This window comes from Onychostoma macrolepis, chromosome 02, assembly GCF_012432095.1.
Source record: "Onychostoma macrolepis isolate SWU-2019 chromosome 02, ASM1243209v1, whole genome shotgun sequence".
NCBI lineage: Eukaryota > Metazoa > Chordata > Actinopteri > Cypriniformes > Cyprinidae > Onychostoma > Onychostoma macrolepis.
In genome coordinates, this window is record NC_081156.1 from 18,956,884 (window position 1) to 18,969,619 (window position 12,736).

At 34.4% G+C, this 12,736-nt stretch overlaps 1 protein-coding gene across 4 annotated transcripts in view; it reads left to right on the forward strand.

Annotated features, from left to right (window-relative positions):
• cdh18a (cadherin 18, type 2a) overlaps nucleotides 1–12,736 on the forward strand; it is a 101,287-nt gene that overhangs the window by 43,046 nt on the left and 45,505 nt on the right. The window contains exon 1 of one of the 4 annotated variants that reach the window (XM_058798671.1): nucleotides 9,052–9,171. The exons of 2 other annotated variants lie outside the window; for them this stretch is intronic. The gene's annotated coding sequence lies outside the window, so the exon portion shown is untranslated. Of the gene's footprint in view, nucleotides 1–9,051; nucleotides 9,172–9,377; nucleotides 9,518–12,736 lie in introns of those variants that run through there. One more of the 4 variants, XM_058798679.1, reaches the window with a different exon arrangement.

Genomic DNA, 12,736 nt, shown 5'->3' on the forward strand with positions numbered 1-12,736 from the left:
ATTTCAATGTGACACTTATCCCCAAATTCAAAAGATATGAGATGTGCGGTCTCCCATCTCATTATAAAACCTCAGGAGAACAGCGGCCATAAACACATGACGGCATTTTCTTTCAACATTGACATTCAATCAATGTCTGAGGGTGTACTTAGGGAAAAAAAAAAAAACTGATTAAAAATAAACACAAGCATTAGCTGCCAAGCAAATTAAAAAGATGAGCTGTCAACTACGTCATTCATTCATATATTAGTTCATTTATTTTTATGTGTAATAATGTTATAACGATTATGCGATAAAGTTATGTATAGTATAAATATGTATTGTTTCAATATAAATTTATGTGAATGTATTTGGACATTCATAACTCATATGTCAAATTTGCAGGAGAGCTTGAATAACTGTAATGTTCAATAAATGTAACAACTGTAATAATTCAAATTTAACAACTTTAATAGCTCAAATAATTCCAACCTCTACCACTTCCCAATTTCCACAGTTACAGTAACAATCAACACATATACTGTATTTTTTAAATATCTTTAGAATCATACATTTATAAAAGTAAATTGTTCTTAAGTTGTGCTATTCATAATAAATAAATGTGTATATATTATAAATATTTTATGTGTACATACTAATGTTACTGTGTATATGCATAAATATGTAAATATGAAGAATAATTTAAAGTAAATAATTCTATACAAAATGTACAGATGAACAGACATACGTGTGTGTGTGTGTGTGTGTGTGTGTGTATGTATGCATATATATGTATGTATATATTTATATGTATGTATATGTATGTGTGTGTGTGTATATATATATATATATATATATGGGTCATTGACATATAAGGATTTTCGACAGGTAAATTTTAAAATACAATGATATTCAAACATTAAGAAGGTTGTGTACACATAAATTCATATTAAAATTTTAAATTAAGTGATTTTAGTGTTTTTTCATCTAGATGAATCAGCTGTAGCCTTAAAAAATGTCATGTGGTGCGACCATGATTTATATTAAAATTTTTTAAGATGTTCTCAGTAATTGAAGTGTTTGGAAACAACGTATTTGCATTTCTTTTGAGTTTTTGTACATAATCATCTTGTATTTGTTCTATAATTTCAGAGTTGCCTTCTTAATTGTAGTTAGCAGACTTATTTTTTGATATTGAGTTTGATTAACAGGCAATCTGAGCAATCATAATGCCAAATATGCCATTTTTGTCCGACAAACAAACCAGACAGGAGAGTAGATTAATGTCGGTGGACTTGAACTTGAAAAATAAAGTGTTTATTGACATCTTTTCACAGTTGAAACAAGATACCTTCTGATGTTCATTCATGTTTATTTTGTGCTATAACTAGTAAGAGATGATTGGTCACATGCCGCTTGAACTGAGGTTCTACAGCAATCTGTCACGACACATTAAAGAGCCACAAAACAGTATTTGTTGTTTGAATTTCTTTAAAAAAAAAATTGAACTCTGAGACTTGTTTAATACTGAAAGTAGCCTGCTCTGTCTTGTATGTCGGCGTGTTGTCAGTGTCTTCTTTGCTCCGTGATGTATTTTTCACTGCATGAGAACATGATGTGTGGCATAAAAGTGCTGTGGTTTGTCGGATGGTTTGTCTGACGTAGCAACAGTAACTAAGGACGGGTCTTTGCTAAGGGTCAATTTAGAGTTGCTGACTCAGGTTCTGAGATGAAATCATAAACATCTTTCTTACAGCAGAAAATTACATCTGGAGTTTGTGCTTGGCTGCAGGGTCAGAATTAACATGGTGAGTGTTTATTTTACTTTGCTTGGCAGTGGAGTCTGGTAAAATATATTAAAATAGTTACTAATAAATATATAATAAATTGCTAATAAATGTATAATTGCCAAACTAAAATTAGATGCAAATTCTTTGCATTTTTTCTCATATTGTACAAAGATTACACATAAACCGCTCGAAATGACCCAAACTGCATAAAAATCTATTCCAAATGATATTAAAATAAAGTATTTTGTGTATATAAACCATTAATTTAATATAAAAGCACAGAAACTGCGAATCTGGGACATATATCTATAAGGGAAAAAACTCTGCAGTGGTCGCACCACATGATATTTGGTCACACCACATAATATTTTCAAATTCAGTCAAAATTTACAAGCACAGAATTAGCCACCTGCACAAAACAAGCTAGCTTCCCATGAAAGGTCACTATGAAATTTATATTAAAATTAAATGTTTGTAGAAATAACTTAATATTCTTTTTTTTTTTTTTTGAGGTCATACCACATGATATCCAAATATGGTAACTACATACCAGCCATTAAAAAGGTATTTTTTTTTTCCAAATTTGAAATAGAGTTACAAACCTGCTTGATGCTTCTATGGGTCCTTGGCAAATTGTTATATGATGTAACTTCCTATCTTTGAATGGATTTCAACATAAAAGTACCAAAATGGTAGTTTCTTGATGGTCGCACCACATGATATTTCATAAAATGGATATTATCAGACCCCCACACATAATCAACATGTCTGGAGTGATCTTAATAAAATAAAATAAAATAAAATAATAAAATAAAATAAAATAAAATAAAATAAAAAAATAAAATATTAACATTAATATAATATAATATAATATAATATAATATAATATAATATAATATAATATAATATAATATAATATAATATAATATACATTTTTTTAAAGATCACTAAAGACATGTCAATGATGTGGGGGTGCAATTTCAGGTTTAGACGGAACATTTTCTGAATAAGTGAAGAAAAATCTAAAAGTTTTATCATTATACCTTCTCTCCCCAGTTGTCTTAATTAGTGAATATGGCAGCTATGCTGCTATTTAACTATTCATTTTACATGCATTAAAAATATAAAATGGGTTACATCCGTTTCTCCCTGTAACAACAAACACATCACTTTTGCCAGCTACCTGAATTATAGCTTATATATTTATATCCTCCTGAAATATATCCATGATTTGTCTCCATATGCCAAATGCTTGATGATGCTATTCAGTTTCTCTCCAAGAGGCAAATGAAACGGGATTTTCCCTTGCTTAACTGCAGACAGATTCTCATTCTCATCTTCTGGCTGTGGAACGGTGTTCATTTATTGGAGTCGAGCCAAAATGACAGTAAATGTGGTGAGAAAGAATCCAAGCAACAGACTGAGGCATTGCAAGGTAGAAGATAATCTGCCGGGGCACATACACTATGGTCGGGGCTGAAATGAAAGCTCCATATCAGGATAAAAATGTTTATTTGTTTGTGAACATGCCATGATAAAAATCATGTATTTTCCCGCTCATATATTCACACTGATGTGCTACACACTGGTGCACATATACAAGATGGGCATCGGCAGGAAATGAGAGGCTATCATGTTTTCCACTGCTAGGCTTTTCTCCATTTTACTGATGTGTAACACACACTGTTGTGATTGTCTCAACAGAGCTTGTGTTTTGTCACAGCAGTATAGAAGCCCGCCAGTATGTCGTAGCACTGCATGCACCCCTGAATGTCAATAAGCTAGTGGCCTCTGACTAGCCCACTGTCTAACGGACCATTACCCGCTGTGATGAATTCTTTGTCTATGTCAACACTTTGACCCCGCACACTGTCTTGCTGTTGCTTTTCACACTGTGTGGACTTTATCACGTTTAGCGAGGATAAGAGTATAGCTATCATGTCTAGAATTCTCAAATGAGAGCACATTTACAATTTAGCAATAGCCTAATACGCAAGCTGTAAGTGCTATTGTTCTGAATATCTTCAGTGCGTAGCATGGAATATCATGCCAGCAACAATTCGATACACAAGAGTTTAATGATTAACTTACATTTTAATCAAGAAATTGCAACGTTTTTGTCCATTTTTGCTCTGTCAAGCTAAATGGTTTCAAACAAAGCCGAAGCAGAACTGCTGTGTTTCTCTGAGCAACATAGTGGCATTTTGTTCTTGAACAAATCAGTGTGTTTAAAGGAACTGGTTGGAAGAATGATTCAATGACTTGCTTATTTCATTCCTGAGTGACCGGTGTTTTTAAGAATCAGTTGGGTAATTTAATGACTCACTCACTCACTCTCCAACACACACACGCACAGACAACTTGTAGCTTTGCTGAATAAATCAGTGTTTTTGAAGGAATCGGTTGGAAGAAAGCTTCAGTGACTCACTTGTTTTGTTTCCTGAATGAATCAGTATTTTTAACAAATCGGTTGATTCAATTACACACTTGTTTATTTAGTTCCTGAATAAATCAATGTTTTTAAGAATTGGATGAGTAAATGACTTAATTAATGTAAAATCACAGTCACTTGTTGCCACCTACTGGCATAACAATATAACTTGCGTAACAATACAACAGTTGAGATTTTTTTCTCACATTTCAAATTTTTCATATTGAAAAACTTTGGCAACACTAAGGTTCCATTTGTTCACAAACACATTTACTAATAATGTATTCAAATCAAAATTTGTAGATTATCTGTTAATATTATTCAATGGATCTAATGTAAATTAACAGCTGTAATTTAATTAACATGAGCAAAGATTAATTAATACTACAGAAAATGTATTGCTCACTATTTGTTTATGCATTTAACTAATGTTAACTAATAGGACCTTATTTTAGTTTCTAAGTGTTAACCAAAATTTCCACCCTTAATTCAAGAACTGTAATTACTGTAGCAATTATACTTTTCTTATAAGAAAAGTCCTGCCACTGATTTTGTACTGAATGAAAACAAGTTTAGTTTTAATTTTTTTGATTTGCTTCAGGGATAAATGCTCTCTGACACTGTGTAACACGGATGCCAGATTAAGAGATTGGATAATAGGCCCCTGTCAAATCTGCTCATTTTAAGTCATTGCTATGGCTGGAGGGTCTGGTTTAACTTCGCTCTGAAAGTATTGGGATGTCACATCCCTTTATATTAAGCCTAAAACATACTCCGATCATGCAGCCAAATGTATTTATCATCACAGGCCACGGACTGCTGACATTGTTAGTTATGATGTAATTCCATACACATGTATTATATTTGTTAGGAAGTATTTGGAAGAATCCTAAATGTTAAGATTTGATTGTGCAGTGAAGGCCTCTGATTAGTCACACGTGAGTTTTCTTGTGTGCAGAACCACTACCAATACAGTAAGTAATTTAGTGTCTGTGGGAGATAGCTTAGATTATACACTGAAAGGTCTAACCTCAGAGACTGAAGTCAAGTGATTTATGGACTGTTGATGGCACTATCTCACACTAACTCTGTAATGGGAAAAATATAATAATTAGAGGCCAGATGACTCTGGTGAAAATTCATTCACAACAGACTGAGATTGAACTTGAGTCAAGAATCGGACCGCCGCAAAGATGAGGCTGTGCAAAATGGAAGTGATGTCCATTTACAGAATTCTTTCTGTGGTTCTCATTCAAGGTTTGAAAGTTTTGGTTATCAGCCTGAAAACTCAATAAATTAGGAGCAGAGAGACATAATAATAATAATAATAGCCAGTGTATTTATTATTATTATTATTTTGACAAAGAGTCTACAAAGTCAAAAAAAAAAAAAAAACATCAAGTAAACTATTCATCCATAAAGTATGAATGAACTGACTAAGTGCTTAATCTGCTATGGAGCTAATGGGTTCTCACTTCTGTCTTGACAGCATGGGTCGTTAACCAGGTACCTGTTTAATGGATTTAATGTATGCAACACATACTGTGACAAGTCCATCCATTCGTTTGCTTTTTTATGCTTTTTCTCTTTTTATTTTTTTATTTGTTATCGGTTGCATAGATGACAGTTTTTTTTTTGTTTTGTTTTTTTGGGGGGGTTTTTACATTACCAAATAAGTGCAAAAGTGTCCGCTTTGAGTAAATGTCAGAGGTAGGAAAGGGTCAAATGCTGTTACAGCTTTTAAACAGAGTTCATTCCCACTTGAGAACTCAAAAATAAATGGTCTTCAGTGCTCTTTAAACCAGCTCCTAGAATAGTATCAGGTCACTAGACTTACCCATAATGCATTTACCTTTACTGTCATTATCACTCTGACACAGTTATTACTCATAGTTGGTCACCCCAATATAATACATCCTGTTGTGTGTCTGGATGTTTGAATAGATAAAAAGGAACAAAGGATGTAATTGAAATCTTGATGGTCTTTTTCATTAAGCCTAATCTCAGGATGAATGAATAAGCTCAGTCTAAAGACCACAGATAATTTTCTCGCAAGAATAATGGAAAAAGAGGCAGTCCATCAGTCTTGAAAATGAAGAGCCACCCGAACCTTCATGACAAAATAATATATACCTTTGTTAGCAGTAAGTTGTTTTCATGTTGTATGTCATATTCATTGAAAAACATCTCTCTTTCTCTCTCGCTCTGGTTGTTGGCATTGAAACTGGAATAATCTTAACTGTTTTTAGAGAAGGACAGTAGGGCAGTGTGCAATGTGGTCTTTTGTTTTGCCCCGAGCAGATCTGGTTGGGTTATACAGGCTTAAAGTGATATGAAAGCATGTAAGGACGGGCCTCGGAACAAATCCTCCACCCCAACCCAATTAAACATGCATCTCAATGGAGCCCTGAATGGAGAGAAGGCATTTCAGATATTGGATTGAGATGTTTATATCATATTATGTAAGCAGAAGCGTAAAATCAGAGCCTTTCTCGTTGGAATGTAGCCTGCATTTGGTGCCATTTGCACAGTGAATTCAGATGCTATTTTTTGAAGATCATAATCCTCTCGCAGGCATCTTTGCTCTCAAATCCAGTCAACAGGTATCTCAGTTGTGAAGATTCAGTCCTTTACTTTTTCACTAGTTCTATTTTTCTAAATCATAGGGTTCACCGCAAGTTTAACTTTATTTTTTGGTTCAAGGATCCTTTCAGCCTAAAATGTTGCTGAAAATGTTGCTTTTTGAATATATTGGTCTTTGTTTTCTTTCTTACCCCAAAAAGAAATTGCAGGAAAAACATTTTCTACAGACATGGTTTAAATTTCTTTGCCGTTTACCAAACCACATAATTTAAAACTTATGAATTGTGTTTAATTCGTTTTTAAAGACATTTTTCAAATAATTTTATGATAAAACTTTAAATTTACTTTGAATTTTTATTGTCTGCATTATTTAGCTAAAGTTTATTCAAATGGAATTCAGCTTTGTTGTACAATTGAAATTCGTAAATATTAAAAAAGATTTAAATACTTTTTTTTATGAATTATGTCTCAACATTTGGTTTCTGTGAATATCAATTTGTATTCACTTCGATCCAATTCATGTTTATTTGTATATGACTTTTTACAATACGTATTTTCTCAAAGCAGCTTTAGATGAGATGCATGTTTCTACATTACAGTTCAAAATAATTTGTCAGAAGTGACTATGTTAAAGTAATGTCCATATGGCAGAAATACAAATCATCCAGTTAGTTAATAACATGTATTCAAGCATAAATAATTGAACACGATTAAGGCAATGATTACATGCTGTGATCATAATGATAGCAATGTAAGGAATTTACTATATATTCTTTATAATATTGCAAAAATAAATAAATCTATGAAAAAAGGAAGGGAATCTATTTCAAATCTTTGAGTGAATGTGGTCATTTATCACCACTCTTGACACTCACTCATGCTTAAACTCCACCTAAGAATTTGACATAAGATTCATCCAAGTGCATAATCTATTTTTTCCCACAATTTGCTGATCAATGATGTGGTCTATTCAATATCCAAACTCCCATTTGCTGTCTTATGCATGTCTTCACAAACACCACAAGTAATGTTTCTAATAGTTAGTCAGCTGTTGTACTGTCAAGGTGATGTGTTTTGTTTCATTATTACTTCATAACTCTTACAAAAGTCAATAGACTTAGCCTAACAGTGTTGTGTTTCCTAAGCAACAAGCCATTCGATTTCAGCACTTTTTTTTTTTTTAAATGATCTTGAAAATCTGTGTTTATCGTAGCATAAACTTGACACCTGGTCATTAATTGTTTTATCATTCTGATACAGCTTTAGTTATGTCATGCTTAGCTGGTGATATAATAGTTCTGTTTTAGCAAAAACAAAAAAAATGTATTTGACAACCAGACCGCAAAGCTGCTCATATAAATGAGAAAGAATATTTATTATATTATATTATATAATTTGTGGACTTATACAATTATGATTTGTATAATTTAAAATTGGCATCAAAATATGATATGTGCATATTTTCATGACAGCATTTAACATCATGATTTTAGTGCAGTATCATTTTACATAAGCCATTCTCAAGCCCACCTGCAAGGACACCAGCGGAGCCGAGAAAGGGGTGGAGGGAATGTAAATAAATAAATGGAGTCGAAAAGATAAATCATCAACCTGTGCTGAGGCTGAAAGGAAAGGGGGAGACCTGGAGGTAAATGATGGATGGCCTCCGAGAGCAAGCTGAGAGTTTGATGACTCGAAGTTGCGGTACATAAAGCTCCTTCTTTTCCCTCAAGGCCTTTGTTTTATCACATTTTCATTTTACCTTTCCACAGAGCTACCGCCCTGTTCCTGATGCCCTCTGTTATGTTATGAGCTGACAGGGTAGCCTTCCTTCTGGAAAAAATAAAAAATAAAAAATGGCCTTCAGTCTTGAGGGGCTCCGCATACACAGGCTTCACATCCTTCTTGCTTCCCCCGCGCTCCCTCTATATTATTAATTAGGTTTCCTTCTGGAGCCACATTATTGCCTTAAACCAAACACTGCCTGCACTGCTCACCGTTGAGAACATGTGTGTCTCTCCTGGCTGCAGATGGAGGGGGAGAGAGAAAGAGACTAAAAGATAAAGTGAGCGAGGTAGAGTCAGAGATGTAAAGCGAGAGAAAGAGAGCAAGCGAGCGAGCGAACAGATAGGAAATGTGAGAGGGAAAAAAGCAGAGCTGACTTTCTCTCTGTGTGTGTGGATATGACAGCGTGTGTAGCCGGCCAATCAGAGCGCGCCTCCTGAGCTGCAGCAGGCTGGCAGATTTGGGAGCTCTAGCGGTTCTGTTCTGGACTGGATTGAGCTGCTGCACACATACTCTCTGTGTGACTTAAAAAATGTGGAGGAACGTTGGGAGCGCTCCATCGTATTCCAAAGCCTTGTCATCTTTTAAGGAAAGACTGAGAAGGTAAGAGGCACTCTTTTTTTCTCTTTACTCATCTGCTGATTTAAGCTTGAGTGCTGCCTCTGTTTGTCTGGCTTGTGGTGAGGCGGCATTCAGAGAAAGTCTGAGAGTTGGTCTAGTGTACATATGGTCGTAGACGAAACAGAGCAGCGGGATGAGGGAAGGAAGGCAGTGTCTGCTCATTGATCTGTGCCTCTTTCATTACTCCAGCACTTGATTGTGGCCGCATGTGATTCTTCAAAGCTCTGTCTCACTTTTCTAGTGAACAAACAGCACAGCAAGTGCAGCTGTTGAAAGCCCTTGTGGCTGATTCTTTAGTGCTTCTTGATTGCCTTGAGAAAAATGGACTGTAAGCTTTCTTTCTTCTTCTTCTAACTTATATTATTTACAAATATTTTAGTTTTTTTTTTTTTTTTCAGATGACAAAGAAGAAATGGTTACAGTGGACTTCAAAACTCCACATGTGAAAATGCTTGAAATGTGTTATTTATAAAAGATTATATATATATATATATATATATATATATATATATATATATATATATATATATATATATATATATATACATACATATGTATGTATGTATGTATGTGTCCTTCATCGTTCTTAGGAAAGTATTCAAGCATTCAGAGTAAATTGAGAATGCCTAACAATCAGAGACTGAGGGCTGTCTGACAATGATTGTGATTAGATCAGCCTGTATTTGATGCATGGGGGAAGTTGTGTTGTGCTTGAGCTAATGCCTCCATGCAGTGGACATGCCAAGGTGACAAACGCACATCAATGGATCCCTGGAGTCCCTCCCCCGATATTACTAATCCAGTAGCAGGCAATCAGTCTCAGCATCACCTTCTCCTCATGCCACTGGATTTAGTGCAAACAGCAGGGAGAGCTTTGAGGTTACAAAACCACTTCAGTTCTATAAAAAGAACTGCAATTTAGTGCTGTGAAGTGAAAAAGACATGAGAAGTAGAGGGGAAAAAAATATTTAATTGAATAAAGTGGGAAGAATCAACTGCACTGGGGAAATTTTACTGCTTTGTGTCTCGAAGGTTGTCTCGGATGCATGAGCCGACTTTAACATTGAAGGAATGTTCTGGGTTTAGTCAGTTTAAGCTCAATCGACAGCACTTGTGATATGATTTTCAGTTGTACCAAAAAAAACAATTTTGACCTGTGCCTTGCTTTCTTAAATAAAAGAAACCAAAAATCTGTTACTGTGCGACACTTATTAGGGGGTGAATGGAGCCAATTTTGGAAATATGAAACTTATCATTTCATAAAAGTGCCCAAAACTTGTGTATCATTAAGCTATAAAATTGTTCTCATCATTTTTATGATCATTTTAGCGTTTTAGGCATTATGATGCCATGGCAGTAAAATTGTGAATTTGGATATTACTTTACACAGAAAACGTTAGTAAGTGAACATCACTCTAATATAATGTATAATGTTGACTAACATAGAGTATTTTAATATTTACCTATTGACTTCCATTGTAAGTTCCTCATTGTGAATTTTTTTTAGCGTAAAGGAGCTAATTTCTGTGGTAAGTGCTGTCGATTGAGTTTAACTTGCACTGAACACTGGAAATATTACTTAAACACAATACAGAATGACTCCTAGATTCAAATAACATGTATATTCCATCACTAATGTTTCTTTTTGCATGTATACAATGATTAATTCAAGCAATGAGTGGGGTAGAGAGCCGACAGGAACAAACATGGAAAAATGTCATTGTGAAAAGACGCCTCTCAGCCACTGTTCCATCCGAGCCCCACTCTATTCCAATTAGCAACCTAATTAGCTGCACTGGATTCTAATCAGTATTACAAATTTGTTTTGAAGACCTCGAGAAACCTGCATGAATCAGTCGAGACCCTTTTGCTCTTGAAGTACAGAACAAGGGCACGTGAGTTATCGCTGCCTCCTGGCCTGCTGTGGTTTCAGGTGTCACTGGAAGTGTGTTTTGTTTACATGTGTAACACCCTTTTCTCTTGCTCAAGATGCTTTTTCTTTCATTTTAAACACCAGATGGATACTGTCTGTGTGAATCTGTGCTCAATTCACTTCACTAATGAGTTGATTCTTTCTTTATTCTGCATAAAATTGACACTACAGATTGTTTTTAATAGGCTTGAACTTGGAAACTGATCATTATATAAAACTGGTTGCATTTGGAAAATTGGTCTGGACATCTAATATCGTGGACGGATGCATTTTTGGATGGCAAATTGTGAAGATAAGGGTTCAGCGTTTGAAAACTTTGAAAACTGTCTGTTTTAGCATAACCCATTGGAACAGCATGAAAGAAACGAAGCTGTCTCCCAGTATTAGTCAAAATGCACTCAAAAAGCAATTTCTTTTCAAGGCAACACAATAAGCTTGAAAGAGCGAGTAAAGGCTTTGCCCTCCCTCCTCCTCCTCTTGAAAAGTCTTCAGCAAGACTCAGTAAATAAATTGCGTTTCTGATTGAGCAGATGGACATTATTCTGAATGAGAAGCTAGCATATTCATTTCCTCTCGAAACTAGACTCAGGCTTCTGCTTTTATTAAGCATGGTCTGAAAAAAAAGTATTTTGCACTTTTTCTTTCATATTTAGGCAGTAAAAAGCTATCACATTTATATGTGTTTTTGTTTCCTTTTAAAATGTGTATGTTTTTAAATGCACAATAGACTAACATGGTTATTTTTTAAGGAATACAAAATACGTTAAAAAAACTTATTTACATAATTAGAAATTAATTTGTGTAATTAGCATACATGATGAAACAGGGACTCATACACTGAGTTGTCCAATATAATATTTACCCTCCTGCTTCCTCTATTCAAGGTACAAGGTGTCAAGCATGCTGAGATTCCTTGTCAAAAAAAAATAAAAAATCTCAAAATACAATCTACTCCTTTGTGACGAACTCTCTGTCCAGTGGCCTGGGGCCAATAGTCTGGTAATTCTTATCAGACTGGTGCTCAGAGTTGAGTCAAGCCTGGTGAGTTCAGTCAGGCAGGTTCACGTTAGTTACGTTTCATCACACAGATGAATCCAGATTCACAGATGTGAGATGCTGTATTTAGAGATGTTTATTTTGAGTCATGTGCTTATAATCATTTATATGTCAAAATGCAAACTCTGAACTGTTCTTAATGTGAGCAACTTTGATGGTGTATTTTTATTTTATTTTATTTTATTTTTTTAATGGTTATAGCTCCAGTTCTCAAATTTGACAGTCTTTAAGTGGATTTTTTCCAAGTACTCTTTTTGCAAGTTACATTGTTGCACCAGTAGGTGGCAAGTGACGGTGTTCGACTTGTCATTGATTTTGAATCATTCACTCAATCAATTCGTTAAAATATCTAGTATTATTATTATTATTATTATTTATTAATAAGTCTTGAGTGATTTCTAAAGTAAACTGATTTGTTCAAAAACGCACAAAAGATGAGTGAGTCTTTGAAATTACTTTTAAGGAATTGATTTATTCGGGAAGTCTTTGAATCATTTACTCAATCGATTCATTGAAGAATGAAACATCACTGCTGTGTGTTGCTCAATGAGTCTTTTT